The sequence below is a fragment of the Pongo pygmaeus genome, chromosome 6 (genome assembly GCF_028885625.2).
Source record: "Pongo pygmaeus isolate AG05252 chromosome 6, NHGRI_mPonPyg2-v2.0_pri, whole genome shotgun sequence".
In the NCBI taxonomy this organism is placed as follows: domain Eukaryota; kingdom Metazoa; phylum Chordata; class Mammalia; order Primates; family Hominidae; genus Pongo; species Pongo pygmaeus.
Window position 1 is genome coordinate 25,406,913 of NC_072379.2, and position 25,825 is coordinate 25,432,737.

Sequence of the window (25,825 nt, forward strand, 5' to 3'; positions counted from 1 at the left end):
CTCAAATTTTTAGAATTAAAACACATTTAACTCAGGGAATTTGTACTACTTGGAAACACTTAACTGTAATGCAACAAGCTTTGGAAATGTTATAGTGTGAACTACCTTTATAACATAGATTAAAATACTCTTGCTAGGGTGTGTTTTCAAATAAGAACATAATATTATAGCTCAGAATGAAGTGGTAGTTCCTGTGTTTCATAATACATATGTAGGTTTTGCCTTTCTCAGTGCAATCCGTGATTTATACTCAGAATCGACATTCTTAAAAAGTTATTTCAAAGGAAGGCATAACTGTAAGAGGCTGGTGCTAGAATAAAGTCCTGTAGGTTTATTTTGGAGGGGACTGTGGCCAGGGTAGTTCTCAGGTTGTGCTAGAGCAACACTTTGTTATGTGGAAGACAGGTTTTTTAAGCAACCTTTGAAGCCAACTAGTCAGTCTAAGCAGGCAAAGGTAACTGATGACTACATTTCAGTAGCTACTTTCATTGAATTGACCCTGCAACTGCCCTGGGACATTTCACTGTACTGGTATTAACTGCAAACAGCAATAATTGTCATTACAGCAAGGGCAGTTTGGGGGTAAAGCATTTTGGAGGAATAACCTTAAAAGGTTAAAAAGTCATTGTAATAACTGATGAAATGTATACATTGTGCTCGTTTCTGTAGGGGAAGAAAGATTTGTTGGAGGGAAGCTTTCTGGTTTAAAAATTGGTAAGGTGTGTCTTTTTGTGTGTGTTTTGTTTTCAAGATAGCACTTGAATAGAAGGGAATCTGCATGGCAGATATGTGACTGTCACAATACGCATTGAAGACAAACTTACTATAAAGATGTGGGTATGCAGCAGGAGTCTCAGTAATCAAGCCAGTGGCCTTTGTTAGGAAGGGAAGGGGCTCAACACAGTGATGGACTGATCCAGATGGCTTCCGGGGATGAATGTGGGTGGGTAGCTTCTGCCAGCATGAATGCTTGGAAAAATATCCTTTCCTTAAAAAGAAAATAACTTTTAGAGTACATAGGGCATAATGTGGATGTATTAGTCTGACAGATAAAATGAAAAAGCACTCAGGTAAGAACACTCACTCATGGCAGTTTTTAAGCATGAAAATTGTTTTCTGAAAGCACCATCACTTTTCCTTTTTAAAGAAGGCTGCTAATTGGATTTTGGTAGTTCTTACCTCAAGAAAACTTGAATTGTTTGGGGGAAAATAGGCTCAAAAGAGAATATATCTTTCACATTCACATTCAGAACTCAGCAACCTGGAGTCCAGTTTTCTGTATTTTAACTACCTCAATAATGGTATGAATGTAAGATATTGGGATGGAGATCCTGACTTGAAACAACAGCCAGCGCCTGTGGCAACTTCATGTCTTGTCAAATACTTTTATTTATTGGTTTATATGCCATTCTTGTTATAGAAGAATATGCCTTTCGAAAATGCTTATTAATAACACTTTCCCAATTTATATTTTAAAAAGCCAAAGAACACTGGATTAATAATCTTTTGGGAGGGTAGAATAAAATAATTACTATTGCTGCATACCCGGGGTGGGATGGGGTGGTTGAAGAACCAGAACTATTTTTAAAGCATTAGGTTTCAATATAAATACAACTCACAACTTCTTGCTTTGGGGGTGGGGGAGCATTGTGTGGGTTTTGTTTTGTTTAATTTATTGATTAGTCTTTGAAGTAGGGTTTTTTTTTGTAGATTATTGGACCATCATTAAATGTGTACTGTGAAGAGATTAATATGTATGAAGGATTTTACCAAAGTCCATTAAATAAACACTATTCAAGTACAGACTGCAAACCAAAATGTATTGGTGTTATGACATGAATTGCAAATAGCAAGTATGGTGCTAAAGTCTACGCTTTAGACCTTGGAATGGAATTAGATGAGTGCTATGCACTTAATTTTAAAATAAAGCTAGTTTTCAGTTTAAAAAAGTGTTAGTATACACTAAAGCAATGCTCATAGGGAAATTTATAATCCTAACTGCTTATATCAAAAATATAAAGAGTAAAAATTAATGGCCAAATCATCTACTGTAAGAAGTTAGTGACAGAACACAGAATAAACCTGAGGAAAGTAGCAGGAAGAAAGTAATAAAGATAGAAGATGAAAGGAATGAAGTCTAAAATAAAGATGCAATAGAAAGAATTATCAAAGCGAAAAATAGCTTCTTGGGAAAGACACAGAAAGAAAAATGCTGCATGATTTCACTTATATGTGAAATCTAAAAGAAAAAAACCAAAACTCTTGAATATCTAGAAACAGAGAATAGAACAGTGGTTACCAGGGGCAGAGGAGTGGGGAGATGGGGAGATGGAAGTCAAAGTGTACAAAATTACATTTATATAGAATGAATAAGTCTAGAGAACTGATACACAACATTTGGGACTATAGTTAATAGTATTGCACCGTATACTGAAAATTTGCTAAGAAAGTAGATTTTAGGTATTTTCACCATGAAAAATAGCTAACTATGTGGGATGATGAATATCTTAATTTGTCCATAATAATCATTTCACTATGTACATGCATATCAAAGCATTTTTTACACCAGATGTAGATGTAATAAAAATAAATAAACAAATATTCCATTGAGAGCATTTAAGAAAAAGGGAGAAAAGGCATAATATCATGATTTTAAAAGGCATAACTTGAAGAGAACAGGTTAGGTGCGGTGTCTCACACCTTTAATTCCAACTCTTTGGGAGACCAAAGTGGGAGAATCACTTGAGGCCAGGAGTTCAAGACCAGCCTGGGCAACATAGCAAAACCCCGTCTCTACAAAAACAAATTTTCTTTTTGAGATGGAGTCTCATTCTGTCGCCCAGGCAGAAGTGCAGTGGTGCGATCTCGGCTCACTGCAAACTCCACCTCCCAAGTTCAAGCAATTTTCCTGCCTCAGCCTCCCAAATAGCTGGGATTACAGGCGTCTGCCACCATGCCCAGCTAAGTTTCGTATTTTTGATAGAGACAGGATTTCACCATGTTGGCCAGGCTGGTCTCAAATTCCTGACCTCAAGTGATCTGCCCGCCTCAGCCTCCTAAAGTGCTGAGATTATAGGCATAAGCCACCGTGCCCAACCCTCTACAAAAATGTTAAAAATGAGTCAGGTATGATGGCACAAGCCTGTAGTCCCAGCTACTCAGGAGGCTGAGGCAAGAGGATAGCTTGAGCCCAGGGTTCAAGTCTGCAGTGAGCCATGATTGCACCATTGCACTCCAGCCTGGGAGACAGAGTGAGACCTTGTCTCTTAAAAAATATTATTAATTAAAACAAACTTTACAAGAGAACAGATTAAATAAAGATAACAAGAGAGATGATGTACATAGTAAGAAAATCAGAAACACCCTAGAAACACTCTAGAAGAAGAAATGGACATTGTCTTGGGGGGAAAAGTTTATCCAGCTTACTCAAGAAGAAATAGGAGATTTGAATGCTCCTGAAATAACTGAACAGATTGAATCTGTACCTTATCCATAACAAAGAACAAACTCACAGAATGCCCCCAAATAAGTAGACTTTTGGTTTTATAAGATTTTTTCCTTTATCCCTATTCATCCCCTACGGTAGAGTTATTCATATCCTATAAAGCTGAGATCTTCAGCTACCAAATCTGATAATGTTTGGAGATTTAGGGAAAACTGCTTAACCAGATACTTCAAACAACAACAGAATCAGTCATATGACCTCATAAACAGTGTAAGTTCCCCAAAACAGCAGAGCAAGGCATCAATGTTTAAGGAACTTCAAACCAACACTTTGGGAAAGTTGAGTTTTACGTTAAAGACACGAAGAGGCAATAAGATGTTAAGTGACCCAGATAAGAAATTAACATCTTCCATTCCCTGAGTTTTCCCATGAAAACCCAAAGTGAATCTAAAAAGTCCACAAGATCTTTCTAGAGCAGATGTTCAAAGTGTCCCAGGCTGTAGTTTTGTAGTTCTCTGAGCTACAGGTTTCAACCATTACTTAGGCTAAATTTCCTAAGTAATGTGGAATTACACCTGTAATTCCAGTGCTTTGGGAGGCCAAAGCAGGAGGATCACTTGAGGCCAGGAGTTTGAGACTAGCCTGGGAAACATAGTGAGACCCCATCTCTAAAAAACATATAAAAATTATCTGAGAAGGGTGGTACATGCCTGTAGTCCCCGCTACTCAAGAGGCTGGAGCCAAAGGATTGCTTGAGCCCAGGAGTTGGGGGATGCAGTGAGCTAGAATCATACCACTGTACTCCATCCTGAGTGACAGAACGAGATCCTAAAAAAAAAAAAAAAAATGGGTTTTATCTTTTTCACTTTGTGCTGCCACCTTTAGAAACTGCCCTCCTAGTTTTATGGGCCATGAGCCCAAACCAACACTGACCACTCACACAGTACTCCAGCCCACCCCTTCCCTGGATCCCACCCTCATGCTAAATTCATCACAAAACTAAGCAATAGATTATGTACAAAACAAAGACTCAGCTTCAACTTTTGCACAATAGCTTTCTACTTGAGCATTTCACAAATACACTTTTCTCCTGTAGCTAGACAGAGAACACTGAAGAATCCATTTTCAAGCAAAGTCTGGTTCAACAAAATATGAGTTAAAGGGGAAGGAGAGGCAACATTCTTCAAGGCAGATTGTCATCACAAATTAAAGCATTTTAACACTCAGGTATAATAGCTTATTTTCAGACAGCTGGGTGGCTTCCTTAGATTTTATTGACAAGAAAAAAATTAATTGTATAAAATCAGAATGTTTGAAAGTAATTTATCAATCACACACAAGGTGATATAAAATGGAGATATAACAGAAAATTAAAAATTTTGCTAGTCCCCTAGGTATTATGTCACATCTCACAGTCCTGAATCACTAGATTTCAAAAAAAGAAAAGCAAATGAAGTTACTATTAGGACTTTTTTTTTTTTTTTTTTGGAAGACAGAGTCTTGCTCTGTCACCTAGGCTGGAGTGCAATGGTACGATCTCAGCTCACTGCAGCCTCAACCTCTCAGGCTCAAGTGATCCTCCTGCCTCAGCCTCTCAAGTAGCTGGGATTATAGGCATGTGCCACCACACCCTGCTAATTTTTGTATTTTAAGTAGAGACGGGGTTTCACCATGTTGCCCAGGCTGGTCTTGAACTCCTGACCTCAAGTGATCCTCCCACCTCGGCTTCCCAAATTGCTGGGATAACAGGCATGAGCCACGGTGCCCAGCCTAAAATGAAATATTTTTACATGAAATATTTTGTTTAATGAATAGAATTTTAATTAATAGAAACACAGGAGGTTATTATATTGCCTAATGGCCATTCTCTTCTATATCAAATGTTACCACTTCATGATTAGGAACAGAGAGGTCTTGAGATGTCTGTTGGTTTTTTAATAAACCACGAGACATGAGGTTTTTTTTTTTTTTTTTCTGAAATGGCATCTTACTCTGTTGCCCAGACTAGAGTGCGGTAGTTCCAACATAGCTCACTGCAGCCCCCAACTCCTAGGCTCAAGGGATCCTCCCATATCAGCCTCCTGAGTAGCTGGGACTAGAGGCATGCTGGCCACCATGCCTGGCTAATGTTTGTATTTTTTGTAGAGACAGAAGGGGTCTTGCCATGTTGCTGAGGCTGGTCTCAAACTCCTGGGCTCAAGCGATCTAATTACTTTTGAGTCTATGTTGCCTGGGCTGGATATGAGTTTTTCTATGGGAGCATTGAAGTCTTTTTCATAACCCCATTCTCCTTTTTTGGTGATGCTAAATATGCAGCACAAGTACCAATACTAACGTGAAATTTAAAAGGAGACATGTGCTTTATATAAGCAAATGTAGTCACTCATTGCTGTTTATCCAGCTTTTCAAACAGACTCACAAAGATAAGCATGGAAGATTACAACTAAACAAGTGTGCTAAATGTGCTGCCTCATGTGAGATTCTGAATAGGTAGAAGATAGGTAGATATCCTCCATTCATTCAAAGGGACAAACAAAAACATTTATTGAACATGGTTATCTGCCAGACACTGGGCTTATTTTATATACATTATTTCCTCTGACTCTGTAATAGGGTAACATTAGCTGCTGTAACAAATAACCCCCCCTAATCTCCATGGATCATCACACTCTTCTCTAATTATCTACTGTAGATGTTCCTGGTTAATGCGTATATTTCTTCCATGCAGTGAATCCAGGACTTGGTTTTTTTCCATCTGTGGGCTCCACCTCTATCTCCCAGGATCCTGGAGTCTTCTTCAGTTTTCTCCCAGTTAGCAGGCAAGAGAACATGATGTGGAGGAGGCATCCAGTCGTGTAACTGTGTTGGCTCATATGTACAGAGATCACACCTGTCCATGTGGTGAGCATAGTTCCAGCCTCACCTGGATACAAAATGAGAACCAGCAAATGCATCACCTGGTTAGATGCCACCCAGAAAAAACTGTATATTACATAAAGGAAAGTGCATGTTTTAGTGCAAAACTAGCCATCTCTGCACAAGTGCTCTCTTTCTCTCTTTTCCTCCGTTCTTCCCTCCTTCTCTCCCTTTCTCCCTCTCTTCCTCCCTGTATCTCTCTCCCTCCTCCTCCTTCCTCTCTTTCTCTGTCACTCTTTCTCTCTCTCTCTCCCTCCCTCTTTCTCTCTCTCTCAAACACATATACCCACAGCCATGCACACACAAACAAATGCTATGAAGTCGGCATATTTTCTTTTCCATTTTACTACTGACAAAGCAAACCAAGAGAAGTCATAAATTTTCTGAGATCTCAGAGTCAATGGGTTGTGATAATCATCCCAGTCTACGAGACTCTAAAATCCTGAATCTTTCTAATATATCATGTGACATATAACAAGAATTTGTACAGCTACTTTGATAGAAAAACAGCTTAGGGCTTATTGGGGACTGGTGTGTGAAGTGACATGTCCTCCTTCAGTTCATATAAATAATGTATTTCTTACCATCTTACCAATCAATTTGGAATGAATTCGTGTGTACCCCAAAGGGCTTGAACAAATGACTATTTATTTATGAGTTTTTTTTCAGATTCATTTTAGAGAACAGCAAAATATTTTATAGTATAATAATTTTTAATATGGCAATAATTATTTACAAGACACATTGGATTGGTTGTAATTTTAATGGAATACTTATATTCATAATGTTTTAAACAACTTTGATTTGGTTTATGATTCACTAAAAATAAAAGTGATACTTGGAACTGGTTCTGCCTGGGTTCAGTAAATTAATGTGGTTAGTCCTGGTTTATAGTTCAGTGTAGTACTGGATCCTGGTAAAAACAGTCTTATTTCAAGTAAAATAGATTGTTATGTATTTTTAAAAATATCTTTCCGTATAAAGTTGTTTCCTTCGTCTTTGAGGCAGTAAATCTTTTATAAGACGAATAGCCCTGGGCCAGGTGCAGTTGTTCATGCCAGTAATCCCAGCACTTTGGGAGACCAAGGTGGGAGACTCGAGGCCAGGAGCTCAAGACAAGACTGGGCAACATAGTGAGACCCTGTCTTACACAAAAATAAAAAATAAAAAAATTAACCAAGCATGATGGTGGTGCTCGCCTGTAGATGCAGCTATTTGAGAGGCTGAGGGAGAAGGATTGCTTGAGCCCAGGAATTAAAGGCTGCAGTGAGCTATGATGGTGCCACTGCACTCCAGCCTGGGTGACAGAGCAAGACAAGACACTGTCTCAAAAAAGAGTGATGTTTCTGAGTTGAGGTTTCTAGAGAGCCTCACCTGGAAAGTAAGCATGAACAGTGTTCCAGCTATTTGGATTGGCATAATGATCCAATCCAAAACTTAGTGACATAAAACGGCCGTTTCGTTATGCTCATGGATTCTGTAGGTCTGAAATTTGAGAAGGACACTGGAGAAGAGCTAGTCTCTGTTCTACAATGTCTGGGGCCTCAGCTAGAAAGCCTCGAAGGCTGTGAGTGACATGACAGCTGGAGGGTGAAACCATCTGAAGAAATCTGGGGGTTGATACTGACTAGGACCTCAGATGAATCTGCTGGTTGTGACATCACCATGTGGCCTCCCCACGTGGCCAGGGTTTTCTCATTGTATATTGGCTGCATTCCAGGAGCCAATATGTCAAGAGAACAAAGCAGAAGTGCAGGACATTTTAATGACCTACTTGAGAAATCATATGGCATCATTTCCACCATCCTCTATTGGTGGAAGTGTTACAGGAGACAGTTGCCAATCCCAATCCCAAGACCCCAAGTGAGGGTTCTTGGATCTCGCACAAGAAAGAATTCAGGGTGAGTCCACAGTGCAAAGCAAAACCAAGTTTATTAAGAAACTAAAATTTAAAAAATAGCGGCCATGCGCAGTGGCTGACGCTTGTAATCCCAGCAATTTGGGAGGCTGAGACAGGTGTATCATCTGAGGTCAGGAGTTCGAGACTAGCCTAGCCAACATGGTGAAACCCCATCTCTACTAAAAATACAAAAAAATTAGCTGGGTGTGGTGCAGGGGCCTGTAATCCCAGCTACTCGGGAGGCTGAGGCAGGAGAATCGCTTGAACCTGGGAGGCAGAGGTGGCAGTGAGCCGAGGTTGTGCCATTGTACTCCAGCCTGGGAGACAAAAGCAAAACTCTGTCTTAGAAAAGAAAAAAAGAAAGAATGGCTACTCCATAGACAGAGGAGACCTGAGGGCTGCTGGTTACCCATTTTTATGGTTATTTCTTGATGAAATGCTAAACAAAGGTTGGATTTTTCATGCATCCCCTTTTTAGACCAGGGTAACTTCCTGACATTGCCATGGCATTTGTAAACTATCATGGCACTGATGGGAGTGTAGCAACGAGGATGACCACAGGTCATTCTCATTGCCATCTTGGTTTTGGTGGGTCTTAGCCCAGCTTCTTTACTGCAAACTGTTTTATCAGCAAGGTCTTTATGACCTGTATCTTGAGCCAACCTCCTATTTCATCCTGTGACTTAGAGTGCCTTAATCGTCTGGGAATGCAGCCCAGTAGGTCTCAGCCTCATTTTACCCAGCTCCTACTCAAGATGGAGTTTCTCTGGTTCAGATGTCTCTGACAGAGGCAATTGCAAAGCTCTTCCTAGGCTCCAGGACAGGGGACATGGAGCACGTCATCAGATGAAAGGGTTGTCAAGGTCACATGTCAGAAGAGGCTGTGGGAGAGGAGAGATTGTTGTGACTATCTTTGGAAAATACAGTCTGCTGTGGGGAGTTCAGGTGATACACTCAAGAAGGTGGCAGCTGCCTCTCTACTGTTTCTCATAAGCTGCTGCTGTTCCCTGAATCACCGCAGGTGTGGCCATAGCTTCTCCACCATTCTTCCCCACAATGGAAGCCAGGCAGCCAGACTGTAATGCTTGATGGACTTCAAGAAAGGCTTGAAATTAACAAAAGAGTATGATAACGTGGACAACTTCCTTCTATAGACTAGCTGTAGCTGTTCTCAGATGCACAGACTTGGCCCCTGAAGAGTAGAACCCTCATTCCAAAGGTCCTGGAATGACACCAGGTTGCAAGAGTCAGCCATCTTGGTTTGGTGGGTCTTAGCCAGCTTGTAAGAGTCAGCCTCTCCCCCAACATCGGCAATGCCCAGGAAGGCATCTCCTCCACCCAACATCCAGGACATAGTTCTCTGAGGCACAGATAAAGTCTATGATGTCCCACTCTAATCTGCCCTTCTCACCCCAAGCTGGTTTGCAGTGGAATACATCCCTTCAAATTTAAGATCTTACCCTTGGGTTCCCCCCAAAAAACATCAGAAAGCTTTATTATATTAGTCTATTTCTCAGAGCATAGAGCATTAAATACTGAATTCACCAGGTATAGGGCTTCAAAGAATAGTCCAGGCTAGGTTTCAGCCCTTCTGTTCAGGGCCCTTGGTATTCTCCAGCAGACAGGTAAGAACTTGCCTTCCTCTGTCTTCCAGGTTAAGCTCACAATTTCCTGTGAGCAAATACATGGGAATACAGACACCCACAGCTTCTCAATATATAATCACACTTGACACACAAAATTACCTATTGGAATAGGTATTCATTTTGCATACTAGGAAACAAAGGCTTAGCAGAAGTGAAGGAGCAGGCTCAAGTGTCTTAAACTAGGATTAATAGCTCAGCCGCTAACTCCCAGTTGTTCTCTCCCTTGGACTACATTGGCAGTACAGATTCAGATACTGTAATTTTGAATCTCATGCACATGAGTCAATATTTCCTACTTGATATTAACTCTTACAGGAGCCTTTGCCACGGGTTGTAGGGAGCTCCCCTGTCTCCCTCCTCCTTCTGCAACCCTCCCTTTTGAGGCCATCAATTTATTTCCCATCATTATCACTTTTGTTTTCAGTTTTCCCTAAGTGATAGAACACCTTGTATCCCAAAGAGAAATGCTGCTACTCTGCAAAGCCAGCCTTTGCACCTCTTTTTAGAGAGTTCCTACGGTGTGGCAGATTTTAATGACCTTTATCTCTCATGCCTGCATTAGGTCACCTGAGCCACGCTGCTCAAAATGATCTAACAACCTCATAATGTAGGCCGAGGCAGGCTCAGACTTACAGTGGGATGCCCGGCCTAATTCATTATACTACTCACAGCCATAAATCACAGGATTCTCCCACCTTTTCTCCCTTGCCTCCTACCAAAAGAAGAGCTCATATGAAATCTATTTACATGGAATCATTATTTAAGTTTTTCATTATATTTGCCAGAAAGCATTGCCAGGATTTCTAAAGCTGTCTTGTGTGTTTGCATTAATGATGACAGTGGTTCATGATATTTAATTTAGCAATTGTGGCCCATTTGGAGGTCATGCCCTGCCATACAGAGACTGGAGACTGTGGAGGGGTGGCTGTCTGGTCAGAAACGTGAGTACCTGACACATATTTAGGAAAATCACAGAGGTATTAACATCTCTGCAAGCTATCTCCACTGCTCCATCCCCACTGTGGTAGCCTTAACCAAGCTTGGACCCATGTCCTTTCTAGCCCAGGTGATTATAAGACCCCCCCAACCAATTCCTTTTTCTGTCTATTTGATCCCTTCCAACCCAAGGGGGAAGCTGAAGCAGGAGGATCTCTTAAGCCCAGGAATTCAAGGCTGCAGTGAGCTATGATCACACCACTGCACTCCAGCCTGCGGGACGGAGTAAGACCCTGTCTCAAATAAATAAATGGTACATCTGACTTTGTTGCTCCCTTGCCTCATACACATCAGTGGTACCCAGTGGCCCAAAGAAGAGAATCAAAGCTGCCAGCTCACCTTGCATGTAATACTCTTTGTGATCCAGCCCTGACCCCCCTAGCCTCAGCTCTCACTACCTGCTCTCCCAAGATGAGATCCATGTTTCAACCCAACACCACTAAACCACCACAACTTCTCAGACACACAGCCTTCCCTGGTGCCCACACTATTCCCTCTGCCTTGAAATGTCCTTTACCTTCTTGACCACCTGGAAAATGTGCTCCCATTATTCAATACCCAGCTCAAATATCACTTCTTTGGAAATGATTGCTTACACCTCCAGAGAAGGTCTAGCAATCCTTCTCTGTGGCCTCCATAGCACATTGTATATGCTTTAATCACAGCCCTTACCTCGTATTCTAATTACTTGCTTTCCTGTGAGTTGGTTAAAGTCAGAGTTCTGGTCATTCTTTCTTTTTCTTTTTTTTTTTTTTCAAGTAGAGACAGGGTCTCACTCTGTTGCCCCAGCTGGAGTGCTATGGTGTGATCATAGCTCACTGCAGCCTGGCTCTCCTGGGCTCAAGGGATCCTTCCACTCTCAGCCTCGCAAGCAACTGGGACTACCACCATGTCCAGCTAATATTAAACAAATTTTTTTAGAGACAGGGTCTCACTATGTTACCCAGGTTAGTCTCAAACTCCTGGCCTCAAGTGATCCTCCTGCCTTGACCTCCCAAAGCACTGGGGTAACAGGCATGAGCCACCATGCCTGGCCGCTGGTCATTCTTTCTTGTACTCCTAATATGGTGACATTCAAATGAGAAATTTTAAAAAAATATGGATTATTTGGAATTCACCTAGACCTATGGAGAAGCCCAGAAATTGGTATTTTTAAGTTTCCAAAACTGTTTTCTTTTGCTGCCAGCCTGGCAAAATCCATAAACACTGAGTTTGGGAACAACCACCCTAACATGTGGCCTGGGTCAGCCCACATGTTTGATGATTGCTTGCTGAATGAATGGAGGAAAATGCATCTGTTGAGCAGGTGGGATCACAGAAGAAGGTTACGCTGATGAAGACGAGGAGAGTAGCTGCTCTTTCCTTCCTCTGACCATTATAGGCCAATGCTGATCTAAGACAGATCCTTTTTAAAACCATTTAAAAAGAAATGGATGATTGATGGGCATTTCGAGTGGGTAAACTGTTATATATATATATATGATGGAATACTACTCAACCATAAAAATTAACGTCATTCACAGCAACCTGGATGAGTTTGGAGACTATTATTCTCAGTGAAATAACTCAAGAATGGAAAACCAAACATCATATGTTCTCACTCATAAGTGGGTGCTAAGCTATGAGGATGCAAAGGCATAAGAAAGTCACGGTGGACTTTGGGGACTCCAAGGGGAAGAGTGGGAAGGGGGTGAGGGATAAAAGACTACAAATTGGGTGCAGCATATACTGCTTGGGTGAAGGGTGCACCAAATTCTCGCAGATCATCTCTGAAAAACTTACTCAAGTAACCGAATACCACCTGTCCCCCAATAACCTATGGAAATAAAATTTTTTTTTAAAACAGAAATGGATGAGACATCAATTTGGGTCTCACATAAGTGCGCTTTGACTTCTAGGCTCCAAATACCATGTATTCCATTACCCTAGCATCTGCTCTTTCACATGGGTTCCTTGTCCTTAGCCCACACAGCCTCTGGAGCTACTGCTTAGAGTCCAAGGATGCCTCTGGAAATCCCAGCACTCACTCCCTTTGTCCAGGCACTGGGAGACCCTCCCAGATCCACTGGGCCTCTGGGCTGTGAACCAACATTGTAAATGTCACCTCCTCTTGGACTGCTTCTACTTCCTTTCTGGATGGGTGATATCTCAGGGGGATCATTCATAGCTCCAGAATTGTCTTCTTCTCCTGGATGTACTTAGAGAAAGCAAGCTTATTCTGAAGCATTGAGTAGCTGATTATAAGACTTTTGCTGGTCAGGCTTTCATCACTGGGTTTGCCAACATCCTCACTGGATGGACACAAACCTTTCCCTGTGAGGACCGGGGAGTGGAGAGGGGAATTTGTCTTTCCTTGTGGCTGTGGAAATGGCTGCTAAGTTCACGTCGGAAACTGTGATGCCTTTGTGCAAAGAACTGGTCCTCCCTACCATGCAGGGCTGGGGCAACCTCTGCATTGTTGACTTAAGGTTCACAGAATTCGCTGCCTGCCAGGGCTGTGTCCTGGCTGCCTCCCAGGTCATTGAAATGCCCACCAGAGATACCACCATAAGCTTCCTGACTTAAACACTTTACCTTCCTAGAAGCAACCAATACACTTTTAGGGACTGACCTCTTAGTCAAGTCATCATTACCCATCATGCCCCAGTTGAGAAAATTCCAGGGAAACGTAGAAAATTCTAGGAAAATAAAAAAAATGAGAAAAAGTGGGAAAAAACTAACATTTGTTGAGTTTCTCTTCAGTGCCTGGGTTTAAACATATATCATTCTACTAAAGGTTTACAACTGCCTCCTGAAAAATGTAGTAGTCTCCCCGTTTATGCATAGGGAAACTGAGGCTCCTATGGGCTGGGTTACTTGCCTGATTTTGTATGGATGTCAAGGCCATGGCTATCTGACCCCCAAAGCCCTTAATCTTTACATTATTCACTCCTTTCTCCAAGTGGGTCCTTCCAGCAGGGCCTAAAGTAAAAGTCTGAGGTTTTGTGTACCTATTGGGCATTTTAATTTGGGAAAATCCTGTAAAGAAAGAGACAGTGCTTGGAGTACACATTCCCAAGGCTTCAGCTGCATGAGACCTCAGGGTTCTAGAAGAGCGGGCTCCAGAGGGCTCAAGGCTCAAGACCCCTTCACTACTGAGCTCAGGAGGCTCAGCCCTCTCTGATCCTCTGGGAAACACAGGGAGAGGCAATTGGCCAATTCATTTCTTTGGTTGGGAGGATACGCTGGAAAGAGCCAGCTGTAAGAATCCAAAATTGAACATACATTTATTAAGAACATACACTCTGCAGGTATTGAACTATGGGACAGGATTTGGGGGAAGAAGGAGAAACTTCAAAAGAATGATTAGATGAAGATGTGTGTATGAGTCTGTTTTCACACTGCTAATAAAGACATCTCTGAGATTGGGTAATTTATAAAGAAAAAGAGGTTTAATGTACTCACAGTTTCACGTGGCTGGGGAGGCCTCACAAGCATGGTGGAAGGCAGAAGGCGAAAGGCGTGTCTTACCTGGCGGCAGACAAGAGGGAATGAGGACCAAGTGAAAGGGATTTCCCCTTATAAAATCAGGTCTTGGGAGACTTACTCAATACCACGAGAACAGTATGGGGGAAACTGCCCCCATAATTTAATTATCTCCCACCGGCTCCCTCCCACAACACATGGGAATTATGGAAGCTACAATTCAAGATAAGATTTAGGTGGAAACACAGTCAAACTATATCAATGTCTTCAAGGAGATGGAGGATAGACTCACAAAGGCATAACTACAATAAGCCTGACAGTCTCTCTGCGTTCTGATAACTAGAAATGTGCTTAAAATGTAGGGGGTTAGTCCACAAGGGGCAATTCATTCTGGTGGGCAAAAGGGGTGTAGGGAAAACAGGCACTTGAAGGATGAAGAGAACGTTTCCTCCCTGTGGCCCCAGCCTGTGTGAGAGCAGCTGGCGGGATATGGGTCTCTGGGGTCGTCAATTCCCTCCCGACCACATAAAGATGGCAGGTGATTATTTTGTGTGCCCGGGCAGATTTCTTTAACTTCCTTTTGGTGGAGACCTATAAATGTGATCATAGTCCCTACTGTAAACTTTTGCAGGCCCTTTTAAAAACTCGCACTCTTAATTCACTTCGTTACCTACCAGGGACAGTGGCACCTTCCACCGATACTTCAGGGGGAGGAAGGAGGTGGCACTTTCATCAGCACCAGCCCTGTCTCCTGAGGGGCCTTCTCCTGTGCTTCCTTCCTGCTCCCCTCACCTCTCCCTGCCTCCCCTCCTCTCCTCCCCTCCCCTCCCCTCCCCTCTCCTGTCCTCTCCCCTTCCCTCTCCTCTCCTCTGGACTTTGTGAAGTCTGGGTGGTAAAGTAAGCCAGCCAGTCACAAAAGACATGGGAGACCTTTGCGATGTGGAGGATGGTTTCATGATAATCCTTCAGTTTTCTGCTGTCAGGATGCCCATCACTTTCTGCCCCAGCCTCTCAGGAATCACCACCTGTGGGCAACCATCTCAGTTTCTCTCTTAGGGATTAGCAAAGATTCAGTCAGTTGACCAGTTCTCTGTTTTGCAGACACAAAGTCAGGAATTCGAATGTTAGTCTTTTTTTTTTTTTTAGACAGAGCTTTGCTCTTGTTGCCCAGGCTGGAGTGCAATGGTGTGATCTCTGTTCACTATAACCTCTGCCTCCCAGGTTCAAGAGATTCTCCTGCCTCAGCCTCCCAAGTAGCCGGGATAACAGGCATGTGCCACCATGCCCAGCTAATTTTTTGTATTTTTAGTTTCTCCATGTTGGTCAGGCTGGTCTTCAACTCCCAACCTCAGGTAATCTGCTGCCTCAGCCTCCCAAAGTGCTGGGATTACAGGCATGAGCCACCGTGCCCAGCCTCGAATGCTAGTCTTTAAGCTACTCGATGGCCAAGTTTCCTCTTCCATTATCTAACTAAACACAAGATTAACCTGTAACTTGAGCTCACTGGTCTCCATCTGAAACTGTCAGGCGAATCTGTGAAATGTCTCCTGATGTTGTGGAAAAGGCCATATGGGCTTTTGCTTGTGTCACTGAAGAAGAAAAACCAAGAGCTCTTTAATCTCCTTTGCATTGTTATTTAAAATTAATATGTGGGCCAGGTGCGGTGACTCGCACCTGTAATCCCAGCACTTTGGGAGGCCGAAGCGGATGGATCACTTGAGGCCGGGAGTTCGAGACTAGCATGGCCAGCATGGTGAAACCCCATCTCTACTAAAAATACAAAAATTAGCCAGGCATGGCGGCACGTGCCTGTAGTCCCAGCTACTTGGGAGGCCGAGGCAGGAGAATCACTTGAACCCGAGAGGCAGAGGTTGAAGTGAGCCCACATCACACCACTGCACTCCAGCCTGGGCAGAGCAAGACTCTGTCAAAAAAAAATTAATATGTGATCTTTCTGGAAAATTTGAAATATTCTAGAATGTATTTAAAGAAAAAAACTTCACAACTTCATAATTCAGAGATAATCACTGTTAACATGTTGGTAGATTTTCTTACACACATATACACATTATTTGCAGTTTATTACTTGCTCCTCCTATTTTCATCAACTAGTCATCATAAGAAGCCCATCTAGCACAGCCATGAGCTCCTGTGAGGAGTCTTGGCTCAGAATAGTCATCGATTGGCCTTTATTATCTTTGTTCTTGTATCCTATTAGTAGCAGCATAGAGAAGTCTGTAGGAATAAGATACTTGGACCTTTGAGGTTTGTGAAACTGCACAAACCCCAAAATTCTAAGTTAGGATTCAGTTAAGAATCTCTTGGTTGTGACAGAAAATATATTCAAAGTTCCTTAAGCAGAAGGGTTAAGGCACTTCAGGGATGTGTTGGTTCACACTACTAAAAATTCAGGGAGAAACAAATAATTAGACATAGTGGAATTCAGAGATTCAAACTATGCCACTAAGGGCTGGGCTTTCTCCACCTCAGCTCTGTTGCTGTGTGGTTTCCAGCTCACTTTGGCTTTTTCTTCCTGGTGGCAAAATGGCAGTGAGCTGTTCCAGCCTTTTCTTCATGACTTCATGGCTAGAAGTCATGAAGATTTGAAGAAAACTTCAAATCAAGTTCTAGCATAAGTCTCATATCATTGGCTTTGAAGCAGTCACCTGCTCATCTCTGAGCCAAACCCATGTCCCAGATGATATGGCTCTCTGATTGGCCAGGCCTTTGGCACACCCCCTTTTCTGGAGCCAATAGGAGTAGTTTCTGCCTCCAAACTTAATGGGCTGAGAAGGGAAAGGTCCTCCCCTGCCAGGAATTGGGGGCACTACCACCAATCTTCCAATCTTCTGATGGAATCAGTGTTAGAGACACTGTCCATTGCTGCTGTTGCTGCTACCATGTATGTAAAGGATTCCTGCTGCCCTGTCTCACACCTCCAGGGGTGCTGATGCCGAGACATGAGTAGCAGAAGAGAAATACAACATGCGACTTTCTCTCTTTTGATGAACCTGATTGATTTTCTTCACATGCTTCAAAGAAGACTTACAGAGTGATGCCTGACCCTCTTACCCTCAGTCCTAAGTTTCAAAACCCAGCTTAAATACCTTGCTAAATTCCATCTGCTTTGTGATATTGAATGAAGTCCAGCCCCTGGTCCCGTCATCTAGCACAGTCATGGGCTCCTGTAAGAAGTCTTGGCCCAGAATAGTCACTGATTGGCCATTGCTTAATTCTTTTTTTGTTCTCCTATCCCATTGGTAGCAGCAGAGAGAGAAGTCTGCAGGAATAAGATGCTTGGGCCTTTGGGGTTTGCGAAACTACACACATTAAATTTTAAAATGTAGAGGTTCTAGGCCAGGCGTGGTGGCTCACGCCTGTAATCCCAGCACTTTGGGAAGCCAAGGTGGGCGGATCACGAGGTCAGGAGATCGAGACCATCCTGGCTAACACGGTGAAACCCCGTCTCTACTAAAAATACAAAAAATTGGCCGGGAGCGGTGGCAGGCGCCTGTAGTCCCAGCTACTCGGGAGGCTGAGGCAAGAGAATGGCGTGAACTGGGAGGCGGAGCCTGCAGTGAGCCGAGATTGCGCCACTGCACTCTAGCCTGGGCGACAGAGCGAGACTGTGTCTCCAAAAAAAAAAAAAATTATATATATATATATATATATATATATATATATGTTCTAAGACTTATCCAGATGTTAGTTTTCAATGTCTCATTTGTCACTAGTTTCACTGTGTTTGCATGCTTCTTGTAACATTTTTGAAAATTTTGAAAACTTTCAGTAAATGTCTTGGCACTAAAAAAAAGTAATGGTAAAATAAAATAAAATGTATAAGTTCTAGATATGTGAGTGTTAGTGCCATGTAGAATATAGGAGAGCTCCCATCACAGCAATCAGAACAAAAGGAAAGAATATTGGTGAACAAAAATAACTATGTGCACAGCAAGCATTTTCCCATGACCTTAAACATTCTCTGAAAGCATGATTTTAATGGCTGCATAATACATTACTGTGTAATGTGCCGTGTTAACCAATCACTGTTCAATGTTTTCTGGTTTTGTGTTTGTTTTGAACTGTTATAATATAATGCTATAAGGAAAATCTTCAGATATAAATCTTTAACTGCTTCTTTATTTTCTCAGGATAAATTCCTATAGTGGAAGTATTTGGTCATAGCCTCAGAAAAGCATTAAATGACAGAACCACCCACTAGATGTGACATGGATCTCACCTGATCCTTACCATAATGTAGAATCTGAATCTTGGTCATTCATTCAGACAGTCTTCATTCGTGCATTCCATTGCTTTGTTAATATGAGGAAAATAGAATATTGGTATTGAAGGGAAATGTAAAGCAGATAACAAACTAAAAGTGATTTCTGCCATTCAGCTTTGGAAGAGTTAAAGTTAAATCAAAATAAGACAATGAGGTCAAAAGCTATACTTTGTGGACTTGTGTATTGGAATGAAGCCATGACTCTGTCCTGCTGGACTCCATCTTGACATGAAACTGCTCTGAACAGTGTGATATTGGTAGAACCCTGGGTCTTGGGCAAGTAGACTAGAAAATATTCTTTTGTCCACCATTTGTTTTTTGTTAAAGTCAACTAAATATGTTAAATAAAATCTACTTTTTTCTATTTAATCATTCAAGCTGCATGGAGACAAAAGTAAATCCAGTCATTCGTTCATTCATTCAATAAACATTTCATAAGATATTTATTTGAAGAACATTATTCTAGATATTTGAGGCTACAGAATTTGAAATGAAGAAAATGAATCTACTTTCTAATAGCTAAGTGAATTATTCTACACATAAAGAATGAAATCAGAAATATGTACATTACCCTTACGGAGATGAACTTGTTCCTAGGTAAAAATAAGACCTAGTGGGAGTTAACTGATTTTATTGTATTAACTTATCCAGAGAAAGAATGTGTTAGACCAAAGGGAAATGTGATCACAGAAGATAGAAAAGGGAGTATGGGAGAAATGCATTTTGGCAAAGCCCATCAAAGCACTCTTTTGGTATCCTAGAAGTCTGTAGAAACACATGATTTGTTTGATTTATCTGCGGACGTATATGCATCCAACTATCACTGCCTAATGATATTAAACATTCAAATCTGCCACCAAATCCCCTTGCTCTGATCTCTCATAATCCATGCAAACTTCTGATGACTTGGCTCTCTATGTAGTTTTCTTAGATGGAGAAAATGTGCAGATCAGGCAAATGCAAATGTCTCCTCTTCTTGTAAGTTGAATTTTTCATCATAAATTAATGAATTGACATTTTGATTTATATACACGAGATTTTTGAGAGCTGGGTTAATTTGCACCCTGAGAAATTGCTCCACTTAATATGCTGAGAAAATCAAGCTTCTATGCCCCCAAGGCTGAGGGTTAGAGTTACTAAAGTGGTACCATCCTATGTAGTCAGCGATGACCAACCAACCTGCCTGATATGTGGACATTGTCCAACAAATGCTTCTTGACTTATATTGGTTTAAATTGAGTGGATTTGATATAATTAAGGTTGGGTGAGCAATAAGGACAGGATCATAGACTTCGAAAGTCACCAGTATAGATCAGATGAATCTATATAAATACATGAGATTGTCCAGGAATCACGGAACTTGTTGAGGGGTGGAAATGGGAGCTGATGGCAGTAACTTAGGGAACGCCCATTAGAAGGATCTGGAGGCTGGGTGTGGTGGCTCACATCTGTAATCCCAGCACTTTAGGAGGCCAAGGTGGGAGGATGGCTTGAGCCCAGGAGTTGGAGACCAGCCTGAGCAACATAGCAAGATCCCATCTCTACAAAAAATTTAAAAGTTAGCCGGGTATGATGGCATGTGCCTGTAGTCCCCCAGCTACTCAGGAGGCTGAGGTGGGAGGAACACACCATCCCAGGAGGCAGAGGCTGCAGTGATCTATAATCATGCCACTGCATTCCAGCCTGGGTGACAGAGTGAGACCCTGTCTCAAAAAAAAAAAAAAAAAAAGGATCTGGAAGAGGAAGAACCGTTACTGGGGCATTTGAGTAAGAGAGAAAATATCAGTGGGCTGAAGATAATGTAATGAAACACTCCAAGTTCTAGTGTGTTCTTCTCTGTCTCTACTCTGTCCACAGATTATCTACCGGCTTTAAAGATTATTTACATAGTCGCAAATTTTTAGCTCAAGCCTTGACCTTTTTCCTGGGTTCCAAACTCCTATATCCAACAGACTGTTTGCCATGTATAATGAGATTTCTAGAAGGATTCCTTAACATATTTGAAACAGAACTGTGGGTGCTTTTCCTACTAAGGGGAGAAGTTTTTTCCTCTTCCAGTCTCCTCAGCTTAGTAAATGCCACTCCAGTTGTTCAAGCCAAAAACCAAAGCATCACCCTTGATTCTTCTATTTTCTCTACACACCTCCTTCATGCATCAAGTCCATCACTATCACCTGTGACTCTATTTCAAAAATAGGTTTCATTCATAAACTTTCCTCCATCCACACTACTCTTAGTCAAACCACCAGTATTTCTTGCAGTCTAGAAGATCCTCCTGACTATATCCCTGGCACCTCTATTCTTTTGTGACTGCACGTTGGTTCACGGTACTCCTCTAGAGCCTAAACATATGCAATGTTTTCCATTGTAACTAGGATAAAACACAAAGTCCTCACCATCGCTTCAAATTTCTGTGTGAACTAGTCCCAAATAGTCCTACAATTCCATTTCCTGCCATTGATGGCTACTATCCAGCCACACAGGGTTGCCTTCTTTTGTATGAATATGCCAAGCTCTTTCACTCCTCAGGGGCTTGGCACTTGCTATTTTTCTGCCCTAGGGCCCTATCTCCAATCTTTTCAAGACCATCAACTGTGATTCCGATCCCACTTGCAATGGACTGAATGTCTCTGCCCCCCACCCCCAAATCTGTGTGTTGAAATCCTAACCCCAAGTGTGATGATATTAGGAAGTGGGGCCTTTGGAAGGCAATTTAGGTCATGAGAGAAAAGTCCTCATGAATGGGATGAGTGTCCTTATGAAAGAGACCCCAGGCTGGGCTCAGTGGCTCATGACTGTAATCTCAGAACTTTGGGAGGCTGAAGCGGGTGGATCACTTGAGGTCAGGAGTTTGAGACCAGCCTGGGAAAAACACGTCGAAATCCCGTCTCTACCAAAAATACAAAAATTAACTGGGTGCACGCTTGTAATCCCAGCTACTTGGGAAGCTGAGATGGGAGGATCACTTGAACCTGGGAGGTGGAGGTTGCAGTGAGCCAAGATTATACTACTGCACTCCAGCCTGGCTGACACAGCAAGACTCCGTCTCAAAAAAAAAAAAAAATAGACCCCAGAGAGCTCTCCAGCTCATGTGAGGATATGAGAAGTTGGTGATCTACAACCCAGAAGAGGGCCCTCACCAGAACCCAACCATGCTGGAACACTGAGATCAGACTTTGAGCCTTCAGAACTATGAGAAATAAATTTTTGTTGTTTATAAGCCACCTAGTCTATGGTACTTTGTGATAGCAGCCTACGCTAACTAAGACACCACTCAGATTTCTCCTTCTTGCTGCCTCTCAGGACCTGATCACATTACCCAGTCCCACCCATAGCCACACTGCAACACATTACCTTGTTCCATTTTCTCCATGATGCCTCTCTGTTAACTCGTTAATTGTCTTTCTTACTCCACATCCCCATCACACCTAATCTATGAGACCAGGGACATTTTGTTCCCACCATGCATTCTCCAGAACCTGAAAGACTGTCTGGCACATAGTAGGTGCTCAGCAAACATTTATTCAATAAAAGATTAATAAATGTGTGGGAGGCCAATGCAGAAGGATTGCTTGACTCCAGGAGTTTGAGACCAACCCAGGAAATATAGCAAGACTCTGTCTCTACAAAAAAATTAAAAATTAGCCAGGCGTGGTGGTGCAAACTTGTCATCCCAGCTACCCAGAAGCCCAAGGTGGGAAGATCACTTGAGCCAGTTGATAATCTGTGGACAGAGTAGAGATGGAGAAGAACACACTAGAACTTGGGGTGTTTTCACATTATCTTCAGCCCACTGAGATTTTCTCTCTTACTGAACTTCAAATGCCCCAGTAACTATTCTTCCTCTTCCAGATCGTTTTTTTTTTTTTTTTTTTTGAGACAGAGTCTTTCTCTGTCACTCAGGCTGGAGTGCAGTGGCATGATCATAGCTCTCTGCAGCCTTGACCTCCCAGGCTCAAAGGATCCTCCCACCTCAGCCTCCTGACTAGCTGGGACTACAGGCACATGCCATCACACCTGGCTAATTTTTAAATTTTGTGTAGAGACAGGGCTTCAGTATGTTGCCCAGGGTGGTCTTGAACTCCCAGGATCAAGCAATCCTCCCTCCTTGGCCTCCCAAAGTGTTGGAATTACACATGTGAGCCCAGGGGTTCAAGGCTGCAGTAAGCTATGATTGCACCACTGCACTCTAGCTGGGGCTACAGAGCAAAACACTGTATCTTAAAAAAAAAAAAAAAAAAAAAAAAAGGAGTAAGAAGGTAAAGGTATGAAACTAAAAGGAGACTATATAAGAGGAGGAGGAGAAAATAGACCTCCTCATTTTTTGCCAGAACATATTATTCCCCACCAAGAATCCCCAGTAACAAACCTAGTTCCATTGGCAATTCTTTTTATTTTGCATTCAAAGACTCAAATTCTTGATCTCTGGCTCTTCTTAACAGCCTCAGGAAACAGACCAGAAAGGAAAACAAAATCCAACCACCCTGTTTAAATACCAGAAAAATAATTTTCATGCATTCAAACTCAATATTTATACTGGAATACAGAAATGTGATTCTGAGAAAGAAAAAAGGTAATGAGGAGATAGAATTAATTGTAATTGAGCCCCACTTTCTATTTTTTCTCACCTTGAACAGATAAGTTAACCTCTCTGACCCTTAATATTCCAGGCTGGGAAGTAGATGCACCAATGATTCCTCTTCTTAACTCTCAGGTCTATTTTAACTCATAAAATGTGAAAAATATATAACAGTGGCTTAAGGTTAGACAGCTTATAGGTTATAGAGCTTGAGAATTTTTTGACAGCTTTGGAGAAAGAGTAAATTATTTTTATGGTCATAAGTCAGGGTCAGTTTATCACATTATACAGCTTTGAAAAGAATTATTCTTTAACCAGAGAAATAACATATTTATATTACTGACTGTTATGCTAGGAATAAGATCCATGACTACAGCATCAACGAAAGGAAGAAACTAGAATGAGAAGAATGCCCAAGGTAATTTATAGATTCAATGCCATCCCCATCAAGCTACCAATGACTTTCTTCACAGAATTGGAAAAAACTACTTTAAAGTTCATATGGAACCAAAAAAGAGCTTGCAGTGCCAAGTCAATCCTAAGCCAAAAGAACAAAGCTGGAGGCATCACGCTACCTGACTTCAAACTATACTACAAGGCTACAGTAACCAAAACAGCATGGTACCGGTACCAAAACAGAAATATAGACCAATGGAACAGAACAGAGCCCCCAGAAAAAATGCCGCATATCTATAACCATCTGATCTTTGACAAACCTGAGAAAAACAAGAAATGGGGAAACGATTCCCTATTTAATAAATGGTGCTGGGAAAACTGGCTAGCCATATGTAGAAAGCTGAAACTGGATCACTTCCTTACACCTTGTACAAAAATTAATTCAAGATGGATTAAAGACTTAAATGTTAGACCTAAAACCATAAAAACCCTAGAAGAAAACCTAGGCAATACCATTCAGGACATAGGCATGGACAAGGACTTCATGTCTAAAACACCAAAAGCAATGGCAACAAAAGCCAAAATTGACAAACGGGATCTAATTAAACTAAAGAGCTTCTGCACAGCAAAAGAAACTACCATCAGAGTGAACAGGCAACCTACAGAAGGGGAGAAAATTTTTGCAATCTACTCATCTGACAAAGGGCTAATATCCAGAATCTACAATGAACTCAAACAAATTTACAAGAAAAAAACAACCCTATCAAAAAGTGAGTGAAGGATATGAACAGACACTTCTCAAAAGAAGACATTTATGCAGCCAAAAGACACATGAAAAAATGCTCATCATCACTGGCCATCAGAGAAATGCAAATCAAAACCACAGTGAGATACCATCTCACACCAGTTAGAATGGCGATCATTAAAAAGTCGGAAACAACAGGTGCTGGAGAGGATGTGGAGAAAGAGGAACACTTTTACACTGTTGGTGGGACTGTAAACTAGTTCAACCATTGTGGAAGTCAGTGTGGCGATTCCTCAGGGATCTACAACTAGAAATACCATTTGACCCAGCAACCCCATTACTGGGTATATATCCAAAGGGTTATAAATCATGCTCCTATAAAGACACATGCACCTGTATGTTTATTGCGGCACTATTCATAATAGCAAAGACTTGGAACCAACCCAAATGTCCAACAATGATAGACGGGATTAAGAAAATGTGGCACATATACACCATGGAATACTATGCAGCCATAAAAAAGGATGAGTTCATGTCCTTTGTAGGGACATGGATAAAGCTGGAAACCATCATTCTCAGCAAACTATCACAAGGACAAAAAACCAAACCCCGCATGTTCTCACTCATAGGTGGGAATTGAACAATGAGAACACATGGACGCAGGAAGAGGAACATCACACACCGGGGCCTGTTGTGGGGTGGGGGGTGGGGGGAAGGATAGCATTTAGAGATATACCTAATGTTAAATGACGAGTTACTGGGTACAACACACCAACATGGCACATGTATACATATGTAACTAACCTGCACGTTGTGCACATGTACCCTAAAACTTAAAGTATAATTTAAAAAAAAAGGAAGAAACTAGAATGAGAGGAATGGAAAATCAATTTGTCTAGTTTTCCAACCCAACATTTATATGCTGACACCAAGTGCTGATAGTTACTGAGTCAAGTATCAGATGTTTATGTAATGCCTCAAACACCACGGGCTGCCAGGATTTCCTTCTGCAAATTCCAACTGCCTGACTTCAGTTCCAAGTAGGATTTCTTTCTTCTTCTGCTCATTCGTGGTTTGACATTGAATATTTTCCAGCTGTGCTTGGTATGGTGAGATAAATGACTTAATAGTTATATATGTTAGACATAATTTTTGTTGCAATAACGTACGAAACCTTGACTAATATTGACTTTAAAACATTGGGGCGTATTTGTCTATCCAACAAGAATTCTGGGAGAGGGTAGTCTGAGGCTGAGATGTCAAATCAGTGATCCACCAGGAAGCCAGCAGTGGTGAGCTGGTAAACGTTTAACAACCATTCTGAAGGGACAGTACTTATGTTTTGTCAATGTCCATAGTGCACGTACTTCCACCATGGTTTGATTTCCAGCGATCAACGTGACACATCTAAGTGCAGAGTTGGGAAGAAACACTCAATTGCATTGCAGTATA